This window comes from Ambystoma mexicanum, chromosome 2p (assembly GCF_040938575.1).
Source record: "Ambystoma mexicanum isolate Mex_15411 chromosome 2p, UKY_AmexF1_1, whole genome shotgun sequence".
Lineage (NCBI taxonomy): Eukaryota > Metazoa > Chordata > Amphibia > Caudata > Ambystomatidae > Ambystoma > Ambystoma mexicanum.
In genome coordinates, this window is record NC_090923.1 from 1,048,782,090 (window position 1) to 1,048,796,934 (window position 14,845).

At 48.1% G+C, this 14,845-nt stretch overlaps 1 protein-coding gene and 1 long non-coding RNA gene across 7 annotated transcripts in view; one reads left to right on the plus strand and one right to left on the minus strand.

Annotated features, from left to right (window-relative positions):
- LOC138567091 (uncharacterized) overlaps positions 1-14,845 on the minus strand; it is a 229,927-nt gene that overhangs the window by 126,862 nt on the left and 88,220 nt on the right. Inside the window, exon 2 of the long non-coding RNA XR_011302099.1 lies at positions 9,058-9,220. This is a non-coding gene — a long non-coding RNA (uncharacterized lncRNA). The remainder of the gene's footprint in view (positions 1-9,057; positions 9,221-14,845) is intronic.
- Positions 1-14,845, plus strand: part of TM7SF2 (transmembrane 7 superfamily member 2) — a 224,692-nt gene that overhangs the window by 102,543 nt on the left and 107,304 nt on the right. The window lies entirely within an intron of this gene.

Consider the following 14,845-nt stretch of genomic DNA (forward strand, 5'->3'; position numbering starts at 1 on the left):
ATACCGGGTTGCATTGGTGCCATCGACTGCACCCATGTGGAATTGGTCGTCCCACATGCCATGGAGGCCCAGTACCGCAACCGAAAACAATTTCATTCTCTGAATGTACAAATGGTGTGTGACTCCAACAGGATCATTACACATTGTTGTGCCCGATTTCCTGGATCAACCCATGATTCTATGGTCTTGAGGAACTCTACTATACCACGCTACATGGAGCGACACGCAGGGAACAGATCCTGGCTACTCGGTGAGTCTCATTTCATGCATGATGATGTGGGGTATGTGATGCGGCAATGACCTGGCAGGAAGGGGGGGGTGCGTACGTAGCAATGGCATTCCTCAAAATTCCTTACTTGTCCACATACAGGTGATGCCGGGTATCCACTGAAGAGATGGCTCCTCACACCAGTCCGGAACCCACGGGACCAGCATGAGGAGGATTACAACCATGCCCACTCACGTACCCGTGTAGTCATAGAACAGGCATTCGGCCTACTGAAGACTCGTTTCCGCTGCCTCAGCAGGTCTGGCGGGGCACTCCTGTACCGCCATGTGAAGGTTGCAAAGATGGTCATGGCATGTGTCATGCTACACAACATGTGCGTACGTAGAAATGTGCCCATGCCCCCTGACGCAGAACTGCAAGCACCTGAAGATGGTCATGATGAGGGTGGGGATGAGGCAGCACCTCAAGGAGTCTGCGAGGCACAGGAGGGCCGTGACATTCGTCAGCATCTCATAGATGCATGCTTCTAGCACTCACGCCTGGTGGCTGATACATGGACACGGGACTCGTGGCACTGTGTGTCTGGAACATGCACAATATGGACTGTACGCCTATAATGGCCTCGTACACAAAGATCAATGTCCACACATCTCATTGCATGATCGTGCATTGTTTATGGCATATGTGATATCATGTTAAACACCCTATCGACCCGCCACCCAAGTGAGCCCAACACACCCCCTCCACCCTCCTACCTCCCCCCCGAACACCAGTGTCCATAGATGCTCATTGTCAGTGGGCAGACGCTATTGCAAGCCCCCTCTGCGGGTATCAGGGGCACCCCTGCCTGTGGAGCGCAGGTTCCTCCCAGATCTACGTTGGGGGCTGCCCTGGACGGAACTTGCAACGGATGATGTCTCTGCCTGCTCACGTCCATGCATGTCCCTAAGGGTTTGTGAGAGCTCAGTGAGCACACGGCGCACTGCGGCTAGTTCGGCACATACGTCTTTGGACGTCGCATGCATTTCCCCCCTCAGGCTCTCGGTGCTTCTCTCCATTTGTACTCTCAGGCTCTCGGTGCTTCTCTCCATTTGTACTCTCAGGCTCTCGGTGCTACTCTCCATTTGTGCCCTTAGTGTCTCTGTACTTCTCTCCATTTCTGCCCTAAGTGTCTCAGTTGATGTTTCTATGTCTGCCTTAGTGCCCCCACATTCATCGGCATGGTCCTTGAGGAGCGTGGCCAGTTGCTGCTGTTGCACGATTACCTGGTCGAGGGACTGTTGCCTCTGCTGGGCCATGGCCATTTGCGGTGGTGTCACAGAGGGGCTGGTCACCTCATGTTGCCTTGCCACAGGGCTTGTGGGGGATGGCCAGTCGTCGTCTTGTGGGTGCCCCTGCGTGGTATCCTCATGGTGTACGGGATGGAACAGACAGGGGGATTGGGACAGGTCATGGATGGATCTGACTTCGACATCCCCGTTTTCTGTGTCGGAGCATGCTGCCATTAATGCAGTATCACCTATGGTGCTGCTGCCACCAGAAGCAGTGCCTACTGTGGCATCCATTGGGGGGACCTGTGGTGGTGATGTTGTGGGCATGCTGGCTGCTGGGGTGCCTGTTGAAGTCCCCTCCTGTGTGCTGCCACTTGATTTGTGCTGCTGCCGTGTCTTGATCCGTGCAGCTGAGGTGGAGGGTCTTTGGCCGTTGGTCTTGGCCCTCTTTGCAGGTGTGCTGGTAGGGGTGTCCTGGAGCTCGTCGTTTGGATCGGACCCTGTGGTGGAGTAAAGGAGGGCGAGCGTTATTAATGGGTCTGTGGGAATTGGAATGGCAATGTATCACATGCATTGGGGTGGTACCTGAGGGTGATTTGGGTCGGGGCCTTGGAGGTGGTTTCATTTGTGTGTGGAGTGTGGGTGCAGTTGTTTGGCAGCCTGCAGTTAGGGTGTGCCTGCTGCACGTGTAGAGGGTGTTTTTAGGATTTTTAATTATTTATGTATTTGATGTGAGTTTTAAAGTGTGCTATCAGGCCTATGTATGTGGACGTTCTCCTGGACATGTGTTCCTGTTGCACTATGTGGGCACGTGGTACTTCACATGATTGGACGTTGTGGTTTTGGCATTGTTTTATTTGGGCCACCTACCTGAATCTTCGGATGTCTGCACTCCTTTCTCCATCCCTCCGACTCCCTCTATGCTCTCCATTCCAATGGTGGAGGCACATATTTCTTCCCAGGGGGTCAACTTGATGGGTGATTCCGATCCTCCCCCGGTAGCTGTGGCAATGTTGCGGTTGGCAGAAAGTATGCTACGGACGCGTATCCGCAGGTCGTCCCATCGCTTTCTGCATTGCTGTGGGTTGCGGGGTGCGGTCCCCACCGCACTTACCCGCTGTGCCACCAGGGCCCATATGGCCTTCTTGTTCGCAAGTGCCGTCTTGGTCATTTGCGTGGAGAAGACGGCGGCAGCATTCTCCTGGAGGGTCTCCGTGAGCACGGTGAGTTCCTCACGGGAGAAGTGGACCTGCCGCTTGCGGTCGCACGCTTTCTTCGCTACTTTTCCCATTTTTCTTGGTTTCACTAGGGTGGATGACGGGTTGGGATGTGTCTCAGGGTAGTATTTTTTATGGTTGTGTGGAATTTGTGGTTTTATAGGTGTACGGCGGGATGTTTCCCGTTCCGGGACCATGCTTTTACTTCCGTTTCCGTATATTTACGGTCACCGTACTTTCCGGTTGGCACTCACTGCGGTGTCCGCTGAGATGGGTGGCGGTATTGCACCTAGGGCGCCGTACGGCGGCGGTGTGGGCCGTTTTGGGGTCATTTCCGCCATCGCGGACTTTGCACTTCCGCCATGGCGTGGTGCTCGTGCCCGATGGGTCGGAATGAGCTGCACTTTGCTCCATCGTGCAATGGCGGAAACGCTATTTACGCTATGGCGGTCCGGTCGGTTGATTTCCGCAAGGGTCGTAATGAGGGCCCCTGTCGCTGAGTGTGTGTAGTGCAGAGGCTACGGCTCGTAATACCGGAATGTGCAGTGCACTCTGTGGCGTTTAGAACATTTCATTTTCTGAGGCTATTTTCTGGGGAACAAACAGCAAAGTGCTTGATGATAGACCAATCTGGCAGATCTGAATAGACCGCAGATAGCCAGCCCTGGCTTGTAAGCCGCCCCTTGAACCGTGCAAAGTGTAATATTTTATTCTGTGATTGATTAAAATAATATTAACGCGCTTGACATTTAACAAACTGTTTGCACATGGATATATATTTGATAATTTTAAATGCTGATTTATTGATGATATATGCACGTTTTTGTTTTATAATTTTTTTTATTGATGTATTGTATGTTTTAACTTCGGTGTAAAAGGTTGTTATACAACCATATGCACTCAAGGTGGTCATTCCCCAAACACAGATCCCAACCTCAGAATAAATGGACGCACCCCACTAGGGAATGAGACCAGGAGATAGATTGCAAGTTGAACAAAGTTTATATCAGGTAAAAGATGCATGCAGAGGACTCTGCTGCTCTGAGAGCGCTCTGCCAACAATACAGAAACAACACATTTTATGTACAACTTCCGTCAACAGTGACAAACAATATAGGTGATGAATATTACTTGGTCCTTGTTTCACTACAATGTTTCAGCATGGGCCATACTGGGATGGTGCAGCTTGATTGGCTGGGCTCATCTGGAAGGGGTGAAGGTCAGAGGCGTCGGGCACGGATCATCTAACTAATCTCTTTATTCTGACAACATAGACAAAAGGCTAGAAACAACTAATCACATTAAACTTTGACATTTAGTGGAGGTGCTATAAAGTTCAGCTAACAACTATATATCCAGCGTATACTTTGCCCCGAGGAACAGTAAATCACCCACCACAAAAGGGTTTGATCTACCTGGTGCCTCATGATACAGATTGATAGGTGTTGTTTCTTCATTGAATATATGGTACAGGGGGACTTAGGACTCCTGTGGGTGCATGCTCTGGTCACTTCAGGGGATTAAATGTGTATCGGCATCAAAGGAACAGAGGTCTGGGTTTTGTGAGTGGTGGGTGTGAGAGTGGGGGTTGAGAGGGCACATGTGGGTTTTTGGAGATGGATGAGTACACAAGTCAAGATCCACCCCGCTCACACACAGGGCAATGAGCTCAGAGGAAGAGAAAGATATGGCGAGTTGCAACAATACATGGCTGTATTTCCGTGAGACAGATGCTTCTGCGGCGCAGACAGGGGAGGAGGTGGAGGGGGTGTCTGGGCTGGCTGTGTGCGGTGCTGGGCAATGGGAGAGATGACTTTTTAGAAATCCTTGTGAGGCCTAGTAAAAAGATGGAGTTCTGGGGCGGGCATAAAATGGAGTCTGTATGTGTCATCCAAAGGCTTCTGCCTTCTGTCATCAGAGGACAGACAAGGGGACGTCTCCCCACGATGGGATTAGCAATAGGTCCATTCCATGCAGAATGTACTGGGCCAAAAAGACCCTTCCTCCCTTACATTGCACTTTGATTCATGCAAAAAAAGATTACCAATGTGCTAGTTTGCTGCATATGTGCAGTAAGAGTCGACTGTTCAATGTGTTCCTCTCAGAGTGAATTTGAAAGCATGTTCTGGGAAGCTGACCTTGGTTGAAATTACACACTACTGTATCTCCCAAAGTCAGACTTCACACTCCAATAGATTGTAATAGTCTTGAAAAAAGGGCAGTGCATTGACGTTGCTAAGCGCTGCCAGCAGTGCAGTTGGTAGTCTGTAGATTGGCTATCCTTAGTTATCTACCTGCTGCTCATTGTTTTTTAATGAATTAACACAGAACGTTCATTGGAGAAGTACTGGTACTGTGCCGTTAAAAGTAAAGAGCCCCCCTGACGTGTTTGTACTGTCCCGCTGGACGCCAGGCAGTAGGAAGAAGTGCTCTCATAGTCCCATTGAAAGGAGTCAATCACTGCCAAGAAGTAGCACTTCCTCCTCCTTGGAGAGTCAAAATAACTTAAACAGCAAGAATATGACAGCAGTGAACACACGACTTAGTCTTGTTGTAAACACTTGCAATAACATTCCCTTTTTACATTTAAGCTGGCTTTGCAAGGGATGTTAATGAGCAGGCCAACAGTCGGGAGGGGCAAGTGGGCGAGGACAGCACAATTGTGTTAGAAGATATTTGAACCCTGCAAATTATTGTTTTACAAATTCAGTACTGTGAGAGCAATAGAAGCTGTCACCGGCATATGACACTAACACGTTTACATGGAGAGGCAACTCACCAGTTCTATGTCCCTACATCGACAACTGTTTTTTAAAAGTAAATTTGGGGGGGTCCCCCTACCAAGCCCCACGTTTCCCTATATTATTATCCCCATCACAACACCCTCCTCAACCCTTTTTGCAACTTACCCACCCCCTATATATTTCGATTAGTTTTTGAAGTCATTATTTCATTAAAAATTACTTCGAAAAAAACACCTATCGATGTAACACAATACCAAACTCACCCAGAGCCAACATAGGGCACTTTTATAGTGCTCCTGCCCTGGTAGCCATATTGGCTATGGCCTATGATTGTATGTTGGAAATATAGGCATTGATAAACCGAAGAAGCTATTACTTGTTCGGTTTACCTTTCCACTTTATGTTGTGTATGTGGCACCTAAATGATACTAGTAAATGTGCATATAGCCAAGTGAAACTGTGCGCATTGTGCATATACCCCAAGGAAATCCTTGTCAGGGTCAGATAATAGGGGCTACTTAAAACAACGTATTGCAATGGTCTTTTCTGGTTCTCAGTTTAGTGTCTTATTTTTGAGCACCTGTAGCTCGGGTCAACTACTCCTAGGTCTGGGCTTCCAGATGGTGTACTGATTATCAGTATTCTCAGTACTTTCCTTAATGTTTTTTTAAGCTATTCTCTTACAGTCCGTCCTCTGACTTTGAGTATTTCACTCTTTTTCCACTCAGCCCTTCTGGGGTTTGCTATATCTTTATCATGGGTGAGGCACCACCACTCCTGGGATCTCTCTACTACGCTCTTTCTTTGAGAACTTGGTGCAACATCTGACCTTAACTCATAGTGCTTTTCAGAGACTCTCGTTAAGAGATTCCCCCACTCTTCAACAGTTAATTTTGGCAACTTCTTCCATCCCTAATGGGATACTCATTCTGGCTTTCTGAAAGCTTTGGGCTTAATATCACCACTCACTTTCCTTGGTTTCTTGTGATGTGTATGTATGCTTTTTCAATGTCCCAAAGTAAATATCATAGTTTCCACAAGTTCCTTCTCTTAAGGTATGTTCCCCCGCCAGCCTCCCCATTCTCCATTCCAGCCCGCTACCTTTGTTCATCCTGGGTGGCATATCAGGGTTTGGCGCTCGCACCGGTCTGCTGCTTCGGTTCCTTGTCTCCATGCTCCGGGCTTCATAACCGCCCCATTCTCTGTGTTCCTGTAGCATGGCGCCCTCGACGAATGCTTGCAGATGGGAGGTTTCAGCTTTACCGCTTCCACGGGTGTCTGCGTTATTAGACGGACCCCAGGCCTACCACAGTGCTGTCGTGGTCATGCCACCACGTCGAACGGTCCAAGGCGTAGCTATGTCAGAGGGTTTCACCTGCGTATGGCTCTATCTCCATTACTCTGATCAACTTGTCCATCTTACATACAAGTTTGCTCCTAAATGTATATTCTCTTTTCCTTCGGGCATCTTCATTGATCCAGCATTGTCTGGAGCCAAACAAAAGGAGGGCACGTTATTCATTACTGGAGGCAGTCCCATATATGCAAATAAGGTGGCTTGCACAGGGAGTTCCTTGCGGGAATGAGAGTCCTTGTCCCCTAAGGGGGAGTCGCTGCCAGTGAGGTCCCACTTGCCCAGACGCCTAGGGAGGGTCTTGCAGAGCAGGCTCACCTCCCTAGCCTCAAAGGGCTAATACTCCCGAATGGTCACCCTGCTTTGGGGCTTGCTAGATGGCCCGCTGCTGCCTTGTGGATGACTGCTTGCTGTGGCCGCTCATGGGGGTGGAGGTGCCCTTGCCGTGGGCAGCCTGCTGTGGCTGCTCAAGTCCAGGGATCTCTGGAGTTACCTCGTAGGCTGGAGATTGCTGGTATGGACTATGCTGGACTTTCCTCTGAACGCTGCCCTCCTGCCTTCGTGTGTTTGGGGTGGTAACCACATCATGTTGCCAATCTTCTTCCTGTGCGTTTGAGCTTTTTGACCTCTCCTGCTATGTCCCTGCTGGCTGCCAGGGTTGTTTAGTTGAAGGGCCTCTTTAGGCTTTCTTTTTATATTTTGCAACTTTTTAAATGTTTAATTGGCTCCTCTCTTTTTTTCTAGTTGGACTGGGGTGGGCTGCTTTCATCTTGCAAATGTTTTTATGTTGCTTGACTGTCATATTTGCGATACTTTGGATCATGTATTTCCTTCTATATGCATTTCTTTGTCTACTTTCGTTCTGTTGTATCCTGCTATCAATCACCACCATTTCATGGATTGTACCATCTCATTGATTTTGTAAAGCGCCTTGGCGTAAGGTGCTATAGAAACCAATGAATAACAAATAACAATAACAACAAGTAGATGAAATAGGCAAGTTAAGACAATGAAAAAAGGGTGCAGCCCAAGAGAGAGTGGGTCGGTGAGTAGATGGAAAGCTAAGGGGCACATAGTTAGTTATGAAGAAGCAGGTGTAATGTCTGAGTTTGGCTAGAATGGGGCAATATGTAGCCAAAAGACAGTTAGCAGGCCCAAAATCAGCAATGTTCCTTGGTCGTGTGAGTGAACAGTCGCTCCTCAGTAAAAGGATACTAAATGGGTGGAAGCATCCCTATGCATGGAAGCAGAAGTCTGGTAAAGGGTTGAGCAGGCGTCCTAGTCCAAGGCCCTTTCCGGCACAATCTTTGCTAGAAACCAACACAAGTTACCACTATTGGTGCTGATAGAGGTTGAATTATTTGTCCGTTATACAGGAAGATTAGGCACATGTCTGTTATGGAAAGGGGGTTGAGGGCAGAAACTCCAAAGAAGAACCCAAGTAAGAACAACCAGAGTTTTCTTCCCCACCAGATATTCCTAGTAGAATGACTTAGCATTACACAATATTCTAGGGCTGCGGTGCTAGGTTCAATATCTAACCCTGCAACACTTGCTTATTGCAGAAACATGACTTAAACACAGCAGTCCGTGTTGAAGAACTCATGCCCAGTGATGTGGCCACATGGCCCGGAAGCTTGCAGGCCTTTGCTTCATCCCTTCCCCTTCGTTCTTTTTGTGCTTCTCTTGAGAATATGTGTGGGGTGCAGATCCAATGAGGGGTGTCTTTGGGTAGCAATTAAGGGTGCTAAGGAACTGAAACGCTTCTTAAAAACCTGTTTGCTCTGAGCGGAAGCACTAGAAGCCATTTTGATGCTTTTGGCAGTCACTTCAGGAGCCCCAAGTGCCAGGACCCTGTAGAGAGCCATCATAAACCTCTCAATATGCCACGTTTAATTGGCTACCAGATTTGGCTTTGGTTATGGCAAAATTCCCCCCCCATCCCCAACTCTTTATAAAGTGCCATTGCCCCTCCCTAGTAGCATTCATAGACCGCAAGAAAAAAGGCATCAATGCTTGGCAATGTAAGGCACTTTCATGGGGCGATTTTGCAGACCACCTGGTTGTCCATACCCAGCCTCTGGCTCTTCCCCAGCCCTTGTCGACTCGCTGCCTGTAGGGACTACTTTGAGGAAGCGATACCCCCACCGGACCAGACTCAAATCCACCTGAGTAGGGATGTGGCTTTTCTGGTAGTACTAGTGGCTTCATTGAACTCGTGTTCCTTGTCCTTCTTACCTACCTGTACTCCCTTGTGGTGTGTTTCAACGGCAACACTTGCAGGAGGTGGCAGGAGGTCTTTTTGCTGGGCTGGTGACCCGGATTATCTGTGGGTCAGCTGCAGGGAACTGTTTTCTCTCCAACATTGCACAAAACGGTCCTGCATTGGCATGCTCTACTTAAATCTGTTGAAGAGAAGAAAATAGGAGTTTGAATTAAATGCAATTACAAGTCAAATCATATATTTTTTTTTGTGTGTGGACCACAGGGGCCCCACACTTGAGAGACGATAGTAAAGGTCAATGCATGCACAAGGTGCAAGGCTCAGGCCATGAGACGACACACGTCTAGGGGTTGTGCTGGCTGTGCTTAGCGGTGCACATGCACATATTTCTTTAACAGATTGTCTACGAATGTGACATGGTCATTGGGCCTCATTACGCGTTTGGTGGTAAGCGGTAAAATTGGAGGTATTTCCGTTACCGCCAACTTTACCACTACGCCAAATTCTCAGTCTCAGAAAAATGCCATTAATTCTACCAGTGGAAATTCCTCCCGCGGAATTAGCTCCAGCGGTAAATCCTCCAACAATCGGCAGAATTACCTCCCATGGAAAATCAACCTATTTCCGGCAAATTACAAGTTGGGAATTGCCAGCATTTCCTCCAAAAATTGGAGGAATTACAGGGAAAAAAACAGCGCATAAACCTCCACCAAAATGGTGGAGGTAAATGCAGAGAGGTCATTGAAATCAAGCGCAGGGGCACCAGATCACCTCAGGAGGAGTATATAAGGGCCACAACCTCCCCCAACACACATCCAGCCAACATGAAGCCACAAGCAGACGTTCATTATGGGCTTGAGTGCCCCTACTCCACATACAGTTACAGTAGCATGCAAGACCCCAGCAGGGAAGGAGACAGGAGACGCATGGCGTGGAGGGCATCCATACCACGTGTCCGCACAACACCATGGACAAAAACGGTTCGCCAATTAGTGACCCTCTACCGTTTGGACCGCCTGACCATCACAGACCTGCTCACCCTTATCCAGGCCGATCTCCAGAGTGCCATTGGAATCAGAACTGCCACCCCCCCCAACCCCCGCTGAAGTTGGTGTCGGTCCTATACATCTGTGCCATGGTTGAATCCCATCACACCGTGGGTACATTGCATGGGATGTCACCGCCCGCATTTGCTAAACGCTGGACCAAGTCATTGATGCGCTAATGAGGCATGCACATCACCCGGGTGCAGGTGCATGCAGCAAAGTCACATTTCAAAAACATTTCCCATTTCACCAATACCATAGCAACATTAGATTCTACACATCTGGCATTGGTAACCCTCCCCCCCCCCCAAGGCAACTGAGCAGGCATACAGGAACAGGAAACAGTACCAATCAATGAATGTGCAAATGCCATGTGACACAGACCTCACAATCACCCACTGCTGCGCACAATACCCTGGGGCCAAACATGATGCCATGATACTGAGGAAAAGCACCCTAACAGCGTTCATGCAGAGACATGGAGGACAGCTCACTTAGCTCGTGGGTAAAATATGGGCATACCTGACGCGCAGGACCATTCCGCAAAGTGTAACAACTGCAAGTCCCATGACAGAAGTGCACAGAATAACCCACCCCGGTACACAGACAGTACTCGAGTGATGACACAGGGTATCCTGCCATGCAAGGCAGCCCAACGCATTCAGGCCACCCGCCACAACCATAGTAAAAATGTACTGCAACACCATAACTGAAAAGTGCTTTGCAGATGACATTACACTGACAAATCCTTGATTACTGCTAAATCCTGCAATGTGACTGACTGCAATTGTACCATGTTTGAAGAGTCGCATCAACCTCACACAGTCCATTCATGTTTTGCATGGGAAGCTGGCCATCCGCAGTCACCATGGCTGAGAACGCTTGTGAGGAACCCTGGAACACCACAGTAGGAAACCTACGGTGATGCGCAGAGGAGGACAAGGCCATGCATTGAGTGCACATTTGGATTTCTGAAAGCCAGATTCAGGTGCCTACGCCCCACAGTGGTGCCCTCATGTACAAACCGGATGAAGTAGGCAAGATAGTATTCATCGCATTTAAATGCCAGCAGATGAAGCCCAATCACACCCTATCTCGGATGCGGATGTCTCTGAAGGTGTAAACATGTCAGCACAGGACATACATTGGGATGTGATGGAAGGACCGATGGTCCGCAAGGAACTCTGGGACAATTAACCTTCACTACGACATATGTAACACTGAGGGCAACTATGAGTCACTGAATACACAATTTACTCAACCATAGAATAAACACCTTACACGAACAATAACTACAAACAGTGATTTATTTTGAACCTCATCGATACATGCCAATATTGTAAAGGTTTGGTGTATTCAATGTTTAGAACAGCACTTTACACTTGAGGGCGAATTGTGAGAATTACTATTTTCGTATTAATTAATTTGCGTCGTTCGCACAGTATGAATGGACTTTGTATGGGAATGAATGTGGTTGGTTTGGATAAGTCAGAGTGTTGGATCACAGTCGGTTGTGTGTATATATATGATTAAAATGTATTGTTGAATTATAGATTTAGCCATGTACTTTTAAGGCATTAAATCTCTTTTATACTGTTTTCATATGTTTTTTCATGCATTATATAAAATAAAGAATATTTTTCATAACTAATACATTTTGTCTTCATGGAAAGAGATTACCTTCGCACAGAAAAACAGTTGAATTTAACAAGTGTCGGTATATACCCTTGGGTGTGTACATGTTGTGATATTTATTCAGAGCCTGACATACCCTGATCCCAAACTCCACACCGCGCTCCCCAAATCCACCTCCCACCCCACACCCCGATCCCCAACTCCACCTCCCACCCCACAACCTAGCCCCTGCACATGAGCCCACTAGCGCAACCCCTTGTCAGCAGCCACTGCGGCATGTGCTGCATGGAGTGTGAAATGAGTTTGTCCATGGCACATTGCTGCTGATGGACTGTGTGCCTAACATCCATGCACATGCTATTGTCAAATGGTTGCATGTTGTATGTGTTGCATGTGCATGGGTGGTCACCATGTGCCAAGGGGGCGGGGGTTGTGCTGTGCGCTGGGGGTGTGCATTGAGCCTTCTGGCGTGCATGGCGATGTTGATAGTTTGATGTCATCCCCTCCACTTCCTGCCTGGCTTCTTTGTATGGGGGTCATTGGTTTTCTGACTGAATTCACTGTGGACTTGGACCTCGCCTGGATTGGGTCTTCTGGCTGGAGCTCATGTCACTTTGATGGATTCATATTTTTTCGCCATTCATGCAGGGTTGTACATGTATGGATGCACATTTCACACAGGTACTCACCAGATTATGCCTGGCCGCTGGCTCCAAACTGTGCAGTGCCCACGCCTTCAATGCCAACCATGTAGATGATGTAGATGACCATTTACTCCCAGGGTGTGAGCAGGAGTGGTTCTACAGTGCTGCATCCAGTGGCAGCTGTCTCCCTGCGTTGTATTGAAATCAGGTTCCTTACCCTGGCCTTGAGGTCGTTCCACCGTTTTTCATGTCCATCTCATTGTGTTGGACATTTCCTACAGCCACCACCTTGTCCCGGATGTCTGCCCATAATGTGTTTTTGGGCTTCTGGGAGGTCTGCCAGTATTGCTCTCCATACAACTCATCTGAGTGAGCCACCACCTGCTCAGCTAATATGGTGAGCTCTTGCTCAGTAAATTTAGGATTCCGCATTCTCATACCCGGCACCCTTGATTTCCCCTGACATGATTCTGCTTGTCAGTAGTCCTCGATGGCACTCCGTTTTGATGATTTTTGATGGATTGTGATTTCCAAAATGGCCACTGCAATGCTTCCTTTATAGGCCGCAACGTACTTCCGCCGACGGAATTTCCGTTGGCGGAAATTCCGACAATGGAAATTCCGAGGATGGACACGATGGTAACAGTAATTCCGCTGAATATCAACAGAAGTTCCGAAATTGGGTCAGGTTTCGGCAGTAACTCCGCTAGGTGGAATTTATGTTACCACAAGTGGGGTGTGCACACGCCCGCCAGATTGTAATTCAGCTGTAACTTTGCTGATCAACACGGCGCTAACACTAATTCCGTCTTGGCGGAGTAACAGCCGAAATACCACCTCCTGCTGACACCAATGCACGCAGAGACGGAGCAGCTGCACCCCACTCCCCAACACATACTTTGACAAGCCAGCCGCGGAGAGGCTACGAATATGTACACAAGAAAGCTCACCTATGATTAATTTGCAGCGTGGCCCTTTGATGCGTACAGGAACATTATCTGATGCAGGCCACCATGATGCACCCGTCAGACAAAAAGGGGTCGGGCATAGAGCCCTTTTTATGTAATTTGACGTCTGTAACTCCTCCTCTGTGGAAAAGACAGGACGAGATTGGCCCGGGGCACCAGTGGCAGAAGACCAATCGGAGAAGGACAGGATAGATGAAGCATGGGGCAGGAAACAGGAAGGTCTGAGTTGTTTGGGTGAAGTCAGAGGAGGAAGAGGTGGCAGACCAAGAGACGAAATGGAGGAAGGACAGTGAACAATAGTAGGAAGGCACATTTCAATCAAAGGTGAAGTATTGGTTGGTGAGAGCAAGTGGTACTGTGTTGTGAGTGTGTGTACATTTAGCTGAGAGTGTTAGTGAAAGAGTAAAGGGTGAGTGGAAGGTGATTGAGAAAGTAAAAGGAGGGTGATTGAGTAGAAGGTGGGGACGTAGTAGTGGAGTGGAGAGGGGAGTATTTATATATTAATTTATTTATTTTGACATGTGTTAAGTGCACCTAGCCCAGAGGCAGCTAGGTGCTAGTTACATCAGAGTGGCGGTTACAGTAATTCCATATGATCTTAGATTACAGTCAATGAATGTTACATTAGGTTACATAATATCACAGGTTAGGTTACATTGTTGCATGTTAAAATGGGTTACATCATACAGGCTTTGTAGTAGGTTGCATAAGAACATAGAATGAACACTAGGAGATAGTGGATTCTCCCTTTCCTTGCTTTCGTGCACCTGGTCCCGAGTACAATAGTGTAGTGGACAGGGGAGAGTAGTAGAGGAGTGGAGAGGGGGAGTAGTAGTGGAGAGGAGAAGGTAGAGCAGTAGGGGCAGCAGGAAAGAGTAACATCAGAGGGTGGATATAGGTTGTATATAGAGAGAGACGGCGGGACAGAAGAGGAAGACACATTGAGAGAGAGGAGTGAAAGGAAAGGGATGAGTGTCTAGAAGGCACAACCCCATGACCCTTTAGAACTAACAAGAAAGTAGAGAAGTTCACACCTCGGAAGTACCAGAGGGAGGTTATATAGATAAGGTTATTCCCTTTAGGCCCTAACCATCGGAAAGACAGATACTAGACAAACAATCAGTAAATACTAATCTGGGGAGTAGGGACGCTTGGGTTAGTGAGGGTTGTTATGGACTCCCAATGTCTAATGTGACACTGCCTTTATAGTCAATAAAATAATACTGCTTGCACACAGTTGCTTCACTGTGATTATTCTAGTCAATGGCTAATATGTGAGTGTTCAGGAGGAGTTATAATGGGGGTGGCAGGCTGGCAGGGGATGGGGCTAACCTGCTGGTCAGAGCGCTAGGGCTGCGGTGCTGTCCCTCGCTGTCTGTGCCGCGAATGCCTTTTTTGCGCGCTGCACTTTACTTTTGTTTTTGTCCTCTCACAAGAGGTTGGGTGTGCTCTCACGAGAGTACGCTCTACATACCTCTTTTTGTTGGAAGACAAAGGCAGGTGGTGCTATTCC